Here is a 12,805-nt window from a genome sequence, read left to right on the forward strand (position 1 = left end):
GCTCCGAATAACAGGGAATAAGGGAGGGAACTATGACTGGGTAAGGAAGGAGCAGGCTGGAAATGTTTTGGGGGGGGGGGGAGGTAGGGGATAAAGTTTGGAAACATTAAGGCAGATCAAGGTATAGGGGTTATTAATGGACAAGAACTAAGGGGTTAAAAAAAGAGGTGCAGGGAGATGCTGTTAAAAGGAATAATCCTGAACAAAGAAAAAGGGTTTGCACTCAAATAAACCAATTCACACAGGGGGTATTATCAAAAGACAGGTATCTTTATAAAGCATGTTTTTTAAAAAAAAAATCACAACACATCACATTATTGCTACTATATTACAATATAGTTAACAATATAGTTAACCACATGTAATACATACCACCTGATAAGCAAACACGAAAAAACAGAGAGCGGATACACCGGCAAAAATGAGAAGAAAAATGAGAATGAAAAGCAACATAGACAACAAAAAGAGACGGGTGCACAAGTTATGTTTGCTTGCCCTTTCTTGCTCACCGGATGTGGCATTGGAGTAACAGTAGAAGAAGAACAACCCCCGGGCTGCTGCTCTGCCCCTGGCCCTTCCAAAGATTTTTTTTGCAGGGGGGCCCGGCGCAGAGTATTTACTCAGAAACCCACATTTAAACCCTGCACAATAGAGAAAAACATACCAGGGTGGTACTGCAATTGAAATTTTTTTAATGTCAGATTATTGCGTAACAACAATATTACATGTATAGAATATATACACAATATCCATCAATAAACAAATCAGTACATACCATGCAGCAAAATGGAATAAAGTCAGATACTCTGGATGAGAGAATACCCCAACGTTTAAGCTCAAATGCCTTTGTCAAGGGAACAAAGTAGTTACTCCACTGGACAGCCACATATTTGTAGGCTGGCAGGCATTCCAAGAAAATGGATGGTCTTATACTAATGGTTTGTAATAATACTGATTTTAGTGTAAATGTTCTGTAGCCTATTGATTATAATTTATTTTGAAAACAATCTTGTTATATGCCTGGTTGTCTGGTATTTTTTCTGGGGGTTAATAGGAAGGCATGGTGTAAGTGAGTGTTAATAGTGAAGAACACTGCACCTTCATGGTACCCTAGCCAGAAAAAGCCAGAAAAAATAGCTTAGGTGCATCTTACCCCATAAAGGCTTGCAACAGTCTAGAGGCCATGTGAATACTAGAAGAACATGTATTAATACCTTATCACTGGCTTAGCTGGACTTCTATAGCTCCCTGGTGTTTTTCTTTTACCCCTCTGATATTGCAATTTCTCCTGAATGAATCCAGTAAGCTTGAGATTTTACTCAGACAGCAGAGGCACCAACACAGGGAAACCTTGCGTCTGAGTTCAAGTAGCCATTACAGCACTACCCAAGCCCATTGCTACATGCTCCTTATATCAATTACTAAAGTGTATATGTGTCAGCCAAACTCCTATAAATATTCACATAAGATTAAGATAGCAGGGCATCAGCAGGGGTTGGTAACCTGCGTAGTTGGCAGCTGTTGGTGAATTTCATCTCGGTTTATCTTCAAGCCCACCAGCAGCTGAGATTTGTACTTCAAAAGCCGTACAGTTGAGATTCCTCATTCCCCATCCTAGAGAACTTCAAATATAACATTTATAGTGAGTGTGCTAGAAAGATCCACAGCTCTACTATTTGGGATGTATCTTTCAGATACTGTGGAAAAGGTACCCCTGCTGGCATTAAACATCAGTAGAAGCCACCCAGTAAACACTTGCATATGATCACATTGGATGGATCTACTCAGCTACATGGGGCAAGCCTTTGTCCAACCAACCCCAGTATTCCTGTTGGAACATCATTAGTGGATACTTGGAAAATAGTTTCTGGGTAATCTTCTGACCTGCTCAAGCACCACCTCCCTTTGTTGCTCATAGTATATCCCCAAGAGCAAATACTGAGGGGACAACATTCTGGCAAAATTAACGATGTGTTGAACACATAGGGGCCGATTCACTAAAGGTCGATAAAACAAGCACTATTTATAGCATGCGTTAAAAAATGTATTGCTTCTTATTTTTTGCGACTTAAAGGAACAGTAATACTAAAAAATGAAAGTGTATAAAAGTAATAACAATATAATGTACTGTTGCCCTGCATTGCTACAACTGGGGTGTTTGCCTCAGAAACACTACTATAGTTTATATAAGTAAGCTGCTGTGTAGCCATGGGGGCAGCCGTTCAAAGGAGAAAAGGCACAGGTTACTTAGCAGATAACAGATAAACCCCCATTATATGGGGCTTATCTACTAGTTATCTGCTATGTAACCTGTGCCTTTTCTCCCTTTTTCCGGCTTGAATGGCTGCCCCCATGGCTACACAGCAGCTTATTTATATAGTAGCTTTTCTGTAGCAAAAACACCATTTTTTTGCAGAGCAACAGCACATTATATTTTAATTACTTTAAAACACTTTAATTTTTTGTTGTTACTGTTCCTTTAACGCTCAATTCACTAAAAGGACATGTGCCATAATTAAGAAGCAATGTTTTTCTTGCATTATTTCCCGCTGCGCGAGATATATTTTGTCACATTCGTGCATTTTTTTTCGCATGTGACATGCATCAACGCATGTGAAATGACTTTGATGAATCGGGACTAAATTATCGCATGCTTTTTAAGGCAAAAAAGCATGCAATAAGTGTTATCGACATTTAGTGAATCAGCCCCATAATCTTTACAATTTCTGCTTATGTTATCAGGAAATGGGTTGTCTCTAGCTGCCCAGATCAATAGTCACATTGAGGGTTTGGATTCATTTTGGCAAATGCTTGGACAGGAATTTGATGCATCCCTAACTGCTCAATATGCTGCTCAGTAAGGGCTTTAATTAAAAGAACTGGGAATGCATGGTTTCTACATTACATTTTGTAACAATTCATCCTTAGCAGCTGCAATAATAATCACATGTCAAAATATAGTTGTCAAGGTTAGAGGCTGCCACAGTAACAAAGGAAAGAACAAAGTCACAGCTGCCACCTTTACAAATCCCAGGGAATGGGTGTTGCCGCTGTAGCAGAGGTAGCTGGCATGCAATCCCCCTTATTCAAATCACTTAAGGAGTACACTAAATGCAAAGTGATGGGCAATGTTAGCTAATTGAATTTTGCTTCATTCTCCAAGTTCAACAAGAGGGAAAGAGAATACCCATGGTACATATGATACAGTCCCCTAGAACTGGCTCTCTCTTTGTAGCAGACTATAGTGCCATCTAGAGTCTTATAAATCTAAGGAAATAATGAAAGTATAACCCAGGATCTTTTTATGTATATGTCAATTCTGAAGTTATAATAGCCTAGTAGATTTATCAATGTCAAGGGGGTTGTTAAATTATGAACTCAGTGTAGGTTTCTGGGGGTACAACACAGCTCATTTACATCTGAAAGTGCAGTGAGCAAAGTGCATGTTCAAGAGAATTTGCCATTTTTTTCCCATAGTGCAAGGTTTTTTTTCAGAATTCCAGCATTGTCATCAGGGCTACATTTACTTGCAGTGCGACTCTAGACACCAGACCTAACTACACCCCCAGGTCGTGGACATGATGTCACACCTATGGGTGTGCATGACGTCACCTCCTTTACGTGTGATGTCACTTTTGCTGGAACTACACCCTTACCCCCCAACGCCGCCACCAGATTTGGCCCAAAAGCATCTGTTGTGGTTTCAAGGGGGAGTTAACTTTGCCGCAGAATTAACAACATTGTGCCTGACCTTTGCTGCAAATTGGACACAACTGCACAAAATATTTTTAAGGTCCAGTTTCTGTCATTTTCAGTGTTCGTCACACAAGTGATGACTGAGCCCTATTCTTTACACAGAAGAATGCTGCACCCGTGGGCACAAGGCACATCTATAGGCATAGAAGAGCTCAATTAGAAACAGGAAGGCAAGGAACATATATTGATATATAATGAATAGAGTTCTACAAGCAACTGACTGCGAGGAAATTTGTGCAAATGTAACTGTTCTTGCAGGTGTAAATGAACCCTACTGTATTTTTATTGTGCCTCAGGGCATGAAACAACCACCCTTCTCTACTCTTTCATATAGAAGTCCAGCAGGTCTGACTAGCCAGTGTCACTGTTGCACTTCAGTGTATGCTATTATTGCTCATTCTCCATTCTGATTTGCCATGACATATCTCCACATCCACATCCAAAAGTATATAACTGAAAGTATAAGGGTAAGGAGCACAATGAAATCAGCATGCATTTATACTTCAGAGCATACTATTTATAATGTAATAACTTATATTTGATATATAATGTATATTTAGATAAATACTTTGTGAGGATAGATGAGCTAGATTGATAGAGAGATAGATAGATAGATAGATATTTAGATAGATAGATAGATAGATAGATAGATAAATAGATGAATTCTTCTAGCTTCTTCTGATTTTACTGAGATGTCTGCTTATGTTATGCTGTAAAATTGGGGAAAAAAATTAATAACTAAAATGTCTGCCTAGGACATATATCTACCTGGATCTATATATCCATCAAACCTCAAAGGGTTGTCTTAGATCAGGGTTCCCCAATCTTTTATACCCATGAGCCACAGTCAAACAGAAAAAGTGTTGGGGAGCAACACAAGTATGAAAACATCTCCTGGGGCGGCAAATAAGAGCTATAATTGGCTATTTAGTAGCCTCTGTGTGGACTGACAGCCTACAGAAGGCTCAGTTTGGCTTTACAATTGGTTTTATGCCATCAACACTTGCCTCCAAGCCAGAAATTTAAAATTAAGCACCTGCTTTGGGGACACTGGGAGCAACATCCAAAGGGTTGGGAAGCAACATGTTGCTCACAAACCACTGGTTGGGGATCACTGTCTTAGATTATAGACAGACCTGTTGGTTTGTAATCATATTATTAAAGTGAGATTGTGGAACTCTGATAGAGACCATAGAATCCAAGAAAGTGCTGTCCAACTTCTGTGGTACCAACTTCTGCCTGCCCTACCCTGCCTGTGTGTGCCATACTCTGCCTGCCCTATGCTGCCTGTGTGTGCCATACTCTGCCAGCCCTATGCTGCCTGTTTGTGCAATGCTTTGCCACCCTATGCTGCCTGTGTGGGCCATACTCTGCCTGCCCTATGCTGCCTTTGTGTGCCATACTCTGCCGGCCCTATGCTGCCTGTGTGTGCCATAATCTGCCTGCCCTATGCTGCCTGTGTGTGGCATACTCTGCATGTCCTATGCTGCCTGTGTGTGGCATACTCTGCCTGCCCTATGCTGCCTGTGTGTGCCATACTCTGCCTGCCCTATGCTGCCTGTGTGTGGCATACTCTGCATGTCCTATGCTGCCTGTGTGTGCCATAATCTGCCTGCCCTATGCTGCCTGTATGTGGCATACTCTGCCTGCCCTATGCTGCCTGTGTGTGCCATACTCTGCCTGCCCTATGCTGCCTGTGTGTGCCATACTCTGCCTGCCCTATGCTGCCTGTGTGTGTCATACTCTGCCCACCCTATGCTGCCTGTATGTGCCATACTCTTCCTGCCCTATGCTGCCTGTGTGTGTCATACTCTGCCCACCCTATGCTGCCTGTATGTGCCATACTATGCCTGCTCTATGCTGCCTGTATGTGCCATACTCTGCCTGCCCTATACTGCCTGTGTGCAATACTCTGCCTGTCCTATGCTGCCTTTGTGTGCCATACTCTGCCTGCCCTATGCTGCCTGTGTGTCATACTCTGCCTGTCCTATGCTGCCTTTGTGTGCCATACTCTGCCTGCCCTATGCTGTCTGTACATACAGTGACACAATGCTGGCACTGCTCCTACAGTCTGAGGTGTGAACAAGAGAACAATGCGGGTGCTTACAGTCTGAGCCAGAGGTGAGAACAATGCAGGGACTAAAAGATGTGAACAGTACAGGGGATTACATTTTTAAAGTAGAAGGAAAGTCATTTTGGCATTTTACTGCCAATAGATTCACCACATTAGTGCCACCTAGAACACTTGTGCATTCTTATGGGAGGGGGGAGAGGGAGAGAGAAGAGAACTGAGCAAACTCAAGCACAAACCTGAATGAGCCCTAAAAGAGGGGAAGTCTGATACCAAAGAACATGTTTCCAAAAAACGAGACAAGAAATCTTGTGTTTCCTTTGATAAAGGACTCAGTGCAGCGTTTCTGTGAGTGCTTATGGCTGTATTTACATAGACCTTTCTGATAAAGCTTACTTAGTTTTTACTTTCCTTCTCCTTTAAACAATACAGGGGGATTACAGCCTGAATCTGAGGTTTGAACCATGCAGGGGGCCAGTTAATCTCAGTACTGATACTATTTAAAGCTTACACAGAGGTAAGCAGTCACAGCAGCCAGACAGAGGTGGCGGGGCACACAGAGGGGGGGGGGCTGTGGGCTGCCAGTTGGACAGCCCTATTCTAAGATATGGGGGAGAATGCATATTGCTTCATTTTGTTGTTAAAGAACAGACAGTGAGAAGGTTTTTTCTATGACTCCATGTTCTACTTGGTGGCAGAAATTATACTATTTTGAAACCCTTACCCAGGCCGTGTATCTTCGGGTATTAATAAGGAGCTGTGCTTTCAGCAGGCATCTTAGCTACTTAGAAGCTTCACATGAGATAGGAGATAATTTAGATCAGGCCGGTGAGGTTGATTTCCCGAATCAAATTTGCTTCCTAATGCAATTTCCTCTTTTGCATTTTGCTCCAACACTTTAAAAAAGCTCATTAGGAAAGTTTGCGGTAAATCATTTGGGGGCATAGCTGTTAGCAAAGGTAATGCATTTTTCATTACAGGTAGATATCATCAGTTCCTGAATCTTTAATGCATTGTTCAATGGTTAGGAAGGTGCCTGTCAGGGAGAATCACAACTCACTTACTCTTAACAGCGGCTGTGGAGTGATAAACCTGAGAAATATTGCATTATTAGCGAAGTTTTACCATTCCTGCATTTTATTTTGTTATGAGCTGCTCTTCTCTATGTGGGGGCATTTAACCCTATAGCGTTGTAGAAAATAATCACTAGACTCTCCCTTTGGATATTTCAGCTGCTTGGGTACCACATAGCTGTGGCCCCCAGAGAAAGATTTCTGCATGATTGTGTTGGTTGGGAAGGAGTGGTTGATAAGTAACCCAGTCAGCTATTTCAATAGTGTCTCCATGACATGAACACGTGTCTAAAAACTTTCTTACAATCAGCCAAGTAAAAATAAGTTTAAGAATATCTATGACAGTAAAAATAAGAATTAAAGGGGTAGTTCACCTTTGAGTAAACCTTTAGTATGATGCAGACATAGATCTTGGTTGCAATTGGTCTTCATTTTTATTTTTAATGATTTTTTTGTTCATTTAGATTTTTGTTCAGCAGCTTTCCAGTGTGATATTTAAACAGTTATCTGGTTGATAAGGTCCTAGATGCCCTGGACACCTGCTAGTGACTTGACTAAGATACTGGAATATAAAGAGATAAGGTTCAAAATAGATAAATTATGAACAATAACAGTAAAATTATAGCCTCACAGAGCAATAGTTTTTGGTTTGGAAGCTTAAAAGACACAGAAGAGGAAGGCAAATAATTAAAAAATAAAAATAAAGACCAGTTGAAAAGTTGCCAGGAATAGGACATTCTATAACATACTTAAAGTTTATGTAAAGATGAACCACCCCTCACCTCAAATCCACCCTAAATTACTTTTAACTGCTTCTAGGACTAGGGGATCTAGGAGACAAACGGGCACTCTCCCCAAATCCAGCTGGACCTCAAACCAACCACCCTAACCTCTGCCTTATATATATATACAATAACCCTGCAGCACTCCTCCTTGTCTCTTCTCTGGGTGCATGGCGTCAAACTCTTCCCAGGGGTAAACCACATACAAAACAAAAGTCCCCAGCACTCCTTAAACATGCAAATTCCATCTGTATTGGAAAATATTAAATGCAGCATATGAAAGTGAGTCCCAAAACGCCACATGTATTTTTGTATGCTGCTCTTAATCTTTTTAATAAAGATGGATTTTTGCATATTTAAAGAGACACTGACACCAGAAATGAAACCTTTTTTACATTGATCATAACACTGTATTTGCATGAGTTTTATCATTTTGCCATAAAATTATTTGCCCAAAGCTTTTACATTACCTATCTAATCCCCCATGTTCCTCTATGAGGGGGCTGCCATATTTGTGCAGCAGGAGCCCGTTATATATAGCTATAACTGACAGACTGAGAAGGGACAGTGCGGTTTAGGAATTTCAAGTAACAATTACATACAGAAGCCGCGCTATCAGCAAAGAATGATCAACATGACCTATAGGTAATTTTTATGTTCATTCATATTTTAAGAAGTAGTTTTTATTGTGTCAGTATCACTTTAAGGAGTGCTGGTGACTTTTGTTTTGTATATATATATATATCCTATTTTAAATGCAAATATTAAAGCTTAATATATAATTATTTACACCTTGTCACCAGTTATTTATAGTATCTGCAAAGGTTAATGCTTCTATTTCCACTAGATGGTGCTGTTCTTCCATTCAAATTATATTTGCACATACATTGTTGAATGTTTGTGTATAAATATATATTAAAATATATGTTTAAAGTATGTTTCCCTGGCCAAATAATAGCCATTAGCCAGCAGCTGCAGTTGTCTGTGTGTAGTAGCATAATCTGCAATAGAATTGGTTGCTGATGACACACGACTGGTGATTATATAGTTACATAGTTACATAGTTACATAGGGTTGAAAAAAGACCAGAGGCCATCAAGTTCAACCCATCCAAGTAAACCCAGCACACACAACCCACACCTACCAATCTATACACTCACATACATAAACTATATATATACAACCAGTAATACTAACTGTAGCTATTAGTATCACAATAGCCTTGGATATTCTGCTTGTTCAAGAACTCATCCAGGCCCCTCTTAAAGGCATTAACAGAATCTGCCATTACCACATCACTAGGAAGGGCATTCCCCAACCTCACTGCCCTCACCGTGAAAAACCACCTACACTGCTTCAAATGGAAACTCCATTCCTCTAATCTAAAGGGGTGACCTCTGGTGCGCTGATTGTTTTATGGGAAAAAAGAACATCCCCCATCTGCCTATAATCCCCTCTAATGTACTTGTACAGAGTAATCATGTCCCCTCGCAAGCACCTTTCTCCAGAGAAAACAACCCCAACCTCGACAGTCTCACCTCATAGTTTAATTCTTCCATCCCCTTAACCAGTTTAGTTGCACATCTCTGCACTCTCTCCAGCTCATATGCACTCCGTATGTCTGTTTGGAAGTGGAAAACAACAGCAAGATGAATGAGAAAAGAGTGAAAATGAAAGATGTCTATAGGATGTCTATAGCACCTGTGGCAACTCCCATACAGGGCTTTATATGTTTTTATATGTGCTTTCATCAGATGGCTGATCATCAGATGCTTTCATCAGTGCCTGTATGAAGGTTTCTATATGAAATGCTGGGCGAGATAGCATACTGCTATCCTGTGGAATGTTCAGACTCCTTCCCTGTCATACCTGGGCAGTATGAGATTTTTATGAATATTTTCATTTTGGGGATTTTAATTACCCTCCAGAGCATCAACAGGTACTCAATATAGTATTGTATTTTCTGTTGATATAAACATTGGATGCACTAAAAGTGCAAGAATAGCCTAAGACTGAATTACAGCACCCCCAGGGGAACTGGCCCCTTGGGGCATCGTGATGATATCAGACACTACTTGGAAACAATGAAAGAGCAAAAGATTCCTGTGGAATCACAAAGTCCTTATGCTTCTCCCATAGTTAATGGCAGTGTTTGGTTATATGTGGATCGCAGAACCCTGAATCGACAAACCATTCCTGATCTGTATACACTGCTTGATATTGATAAGGCACATGATGCTCTGCAAGGAAGTGCCTGGTTCTCAGTGCTATAATCAAAGGGATTATGTCCATTTTTCAAAAGAGCACCAGATCCAACTGATTTTTTTATATTTCATTTTGAAATTTGACATGCGGCTAGGCATATTCTTCATTTCCCAGGGTGCCACAGCCATGTGGCCCATGCTATTATAAACTTCAGTCACTCTTTACTGCTGTGATGCAAATTGGAATGATATTGTCCCCCTCCTTTCAGAAAAATAATGGGAAGGTAGCAAGATAGCAGCTCCCAGTAGCTCCTCAGAATAGCACTCAATAGTAGAAATCTAAGTCTGACTTGGGACTCCTTCAGTTACATGGGAGTAGGAGAAACAATAGGTTACCTGAAAGCAGTTCTAATGTGTAGCGCTGGCTCCTTCTGAAATCTCAGACTCAGCCACAATGAGATGGCTGCCTACACACCAATATTATAACTAAAAAAAATGTATTGGTTCAAAGAAAAAATTGTAAATGGTAGAGTGAATTATTTGCAATGTGAAGAGTGTCATACAATAATAAAAATTATGACAGAACCCCTTTAAAAGTGAAAGAAACAACATTAAATCACTGGAGGTGCCAATTTGTTTTTCTTATTTACAACTGAGCGGTTCCCATGAGTGTGAATGTAACTTCCCAGTAAAAAGGCAGCCTCTGCTGATCAGAATGAGCCCAGTCAGTACTCAGTGATAACTGCACTGCCTGTACGGGATCCAGTTATAACTCAAAGAATATTCTGGCACAGCATGTAGGCTGTAGTTCAGCAGTTCCTTCAGGAGGTCTCTGGGGTACAATACAGCCTTTTTATTTTTCCCATTACATTTTGTAAATTCACATTTTTACTGTTACAGTGTTAGCTTAGTTATTAGAACCTTGATACTGCCATTTCTAATGGCAATGGCAAGGATTCTTTTAGGTACTTAAAGGACCAGTGAATTGGAACTCCTATAAAAAGCTTTGGGAGAACTATCCAGCAGAGTGGGCTGCTGCCATCTTGCCCCAGGCCCCCATGAGAGAAAATGTACATGTGTCAAGTCAGAACTCGCTCAGAGGACACCTGGGAGTTTGGGGCAAGATGGTGCCAGCCTATGCTACAGAAAATATCCATTTTTTAAAAAGAAGGTAAGAGATAAGAGTAAGACCGTCATCTTGACAGTGTTAAGTGTTAAGTCCTTCAACTTTTTAAATTTGAGATTTTTTACAGAAGAAGGAGTCAATCAACAGGTCAGCTATACAGAATGACATATACAGTTTTTCCTCTTATATATATATCATAACCTTAATACATGTTGAGTCAGTAGCTTTGGGCATATCCGCTTTTGCTGTTTTGGTTATTTCTCGACTCTATCGGGCTTCGGTTTATTAAGTGAGAATTAGTATATTAGATAGGGTAAAGATGAAAGATGGGGTGGGTGGGGAGGGAATAGAGAGGTGGAAGGGTTGGGTTAGGGGTTACGGGTTCTCAGGTGGTTCCTGTGCATTGGTTTCAGTCTGCTGGCTCTTCAAGTACTTGGCCCATGGATACCACTCCAGTTCCCCTTCATAGCTCCTATCCAGGAGTTTGTCTCTGACTGCTTCCATGGCTCAGATCCAATTTATTTTTGTGGTTAATGTTGGTAGGCCTGGTATGTTAGATTGTTTCCAGTTGGCCGCCAGTAGTGATCTTGCTGCTGTTAGTATGTGTGTGGCTAATTTGCGTGATTGTTTAGACTGTACGTTTCTCATTTTCATTCCTAGCAAAAATGATTGTGGAGTCGGTTCTATTGTACCGTGTAGGACCTCTGAGAGCAGTGTTGCTACAGTCTGCCACAATTCTTGGGCTATTGTGCACGTCCACCATGTGTGTAGGAATGACCCTCGTTCTCCGCATCCTGTGAAGCAAGCTGATAGGTCTGGGTTTTTGCTGAGTCTACTGATTTGAGATGGGGTGTAGTACCATCTGAAAATGATTTTATAGGCTCTTTCACTAGAGACTGCACAGACTGAGGTTTTGCTAGAAGTGGTCCAAATATTTGACCAGGTTTGCTCTGGGATTGAAATTGCTATGTAAAGTCTTCTTCCCATTTGGTCATGTATGCTTGTTGTGTGGTTGTTGTATATGCTACTTGGCGGTAGTATAATAAAGAAATTAAGTGCGCTGGTTGGGTTTGCCTGTAACAGATGTTTTCAAAGTAGGTAAGAGGTTGATTTGTTTGTGTTTTGATTTTTGTTTTGACAAAATGTTTTCTTAGTAGGTATTGGAAGGGTTGTGTATTTGGTATTTTGTGTTTATCTGTACATTCTTGGAATGTTGAATGTTTTGAATGTTGAATGTTTTTTTGTTCTGGTGCAAAGGCTTTTATGGTAGTCATGTTTGCTGCTATCCAGGTTTTGAACTCCGAGGGGGTGCAGCCTGGTATGAACTCTTTATTATTGAAGATAGTTGTGTGTCTGGTGTCGGGTAGGCTCAATTTTGATTTGTGTGCTATTGTGTCCCATAGGTCTAATGCGTGTTTAGAGGTTGGTAGGAGGTCTGTTGGGGTTATTCTTAATGACTTAGGTATCCAGAATAGATTATCTTATTGTAGTGGTGTTGTGAAGTGATTTTCTATAATTTTCCATGGTTCCCTTGTGGGTCTGTGTGTGTTGATCATGGCCTCTAGTCTACTTGCTAGGTAATAGCGGTATATATGTGTGGGACACCGAGTCCTCCTAATGTTTTTGGTTTAGTCATAATTGTAGCTTTGATTCTGGGCTTTTTACCCTCCCAGATAAAGTTTGCATTGGACTTTTGGAGAGCAGAGGCTGTACTTTCCGGGAATTGTATTGGGAGTGTCCTGAATAGATATAACTCTTCAGCTCTTAAAAGCTTTAGCATTTTCTACTTTTTA

This window comes from Xenopus tropicalis, chromosome 4, assembly GCF_000004195.4.
Source record: "Xenopus tropicalis strain Nigerian chromosome 4, UCB_Xtro_10.0, whole genome shotgun sequence".
Lineage (NCBI taxonomy): Eukaryota > Metazoa > Chordata > Amphibia > Anura > Pipidae > Xenopus > Xenopus tropicalis.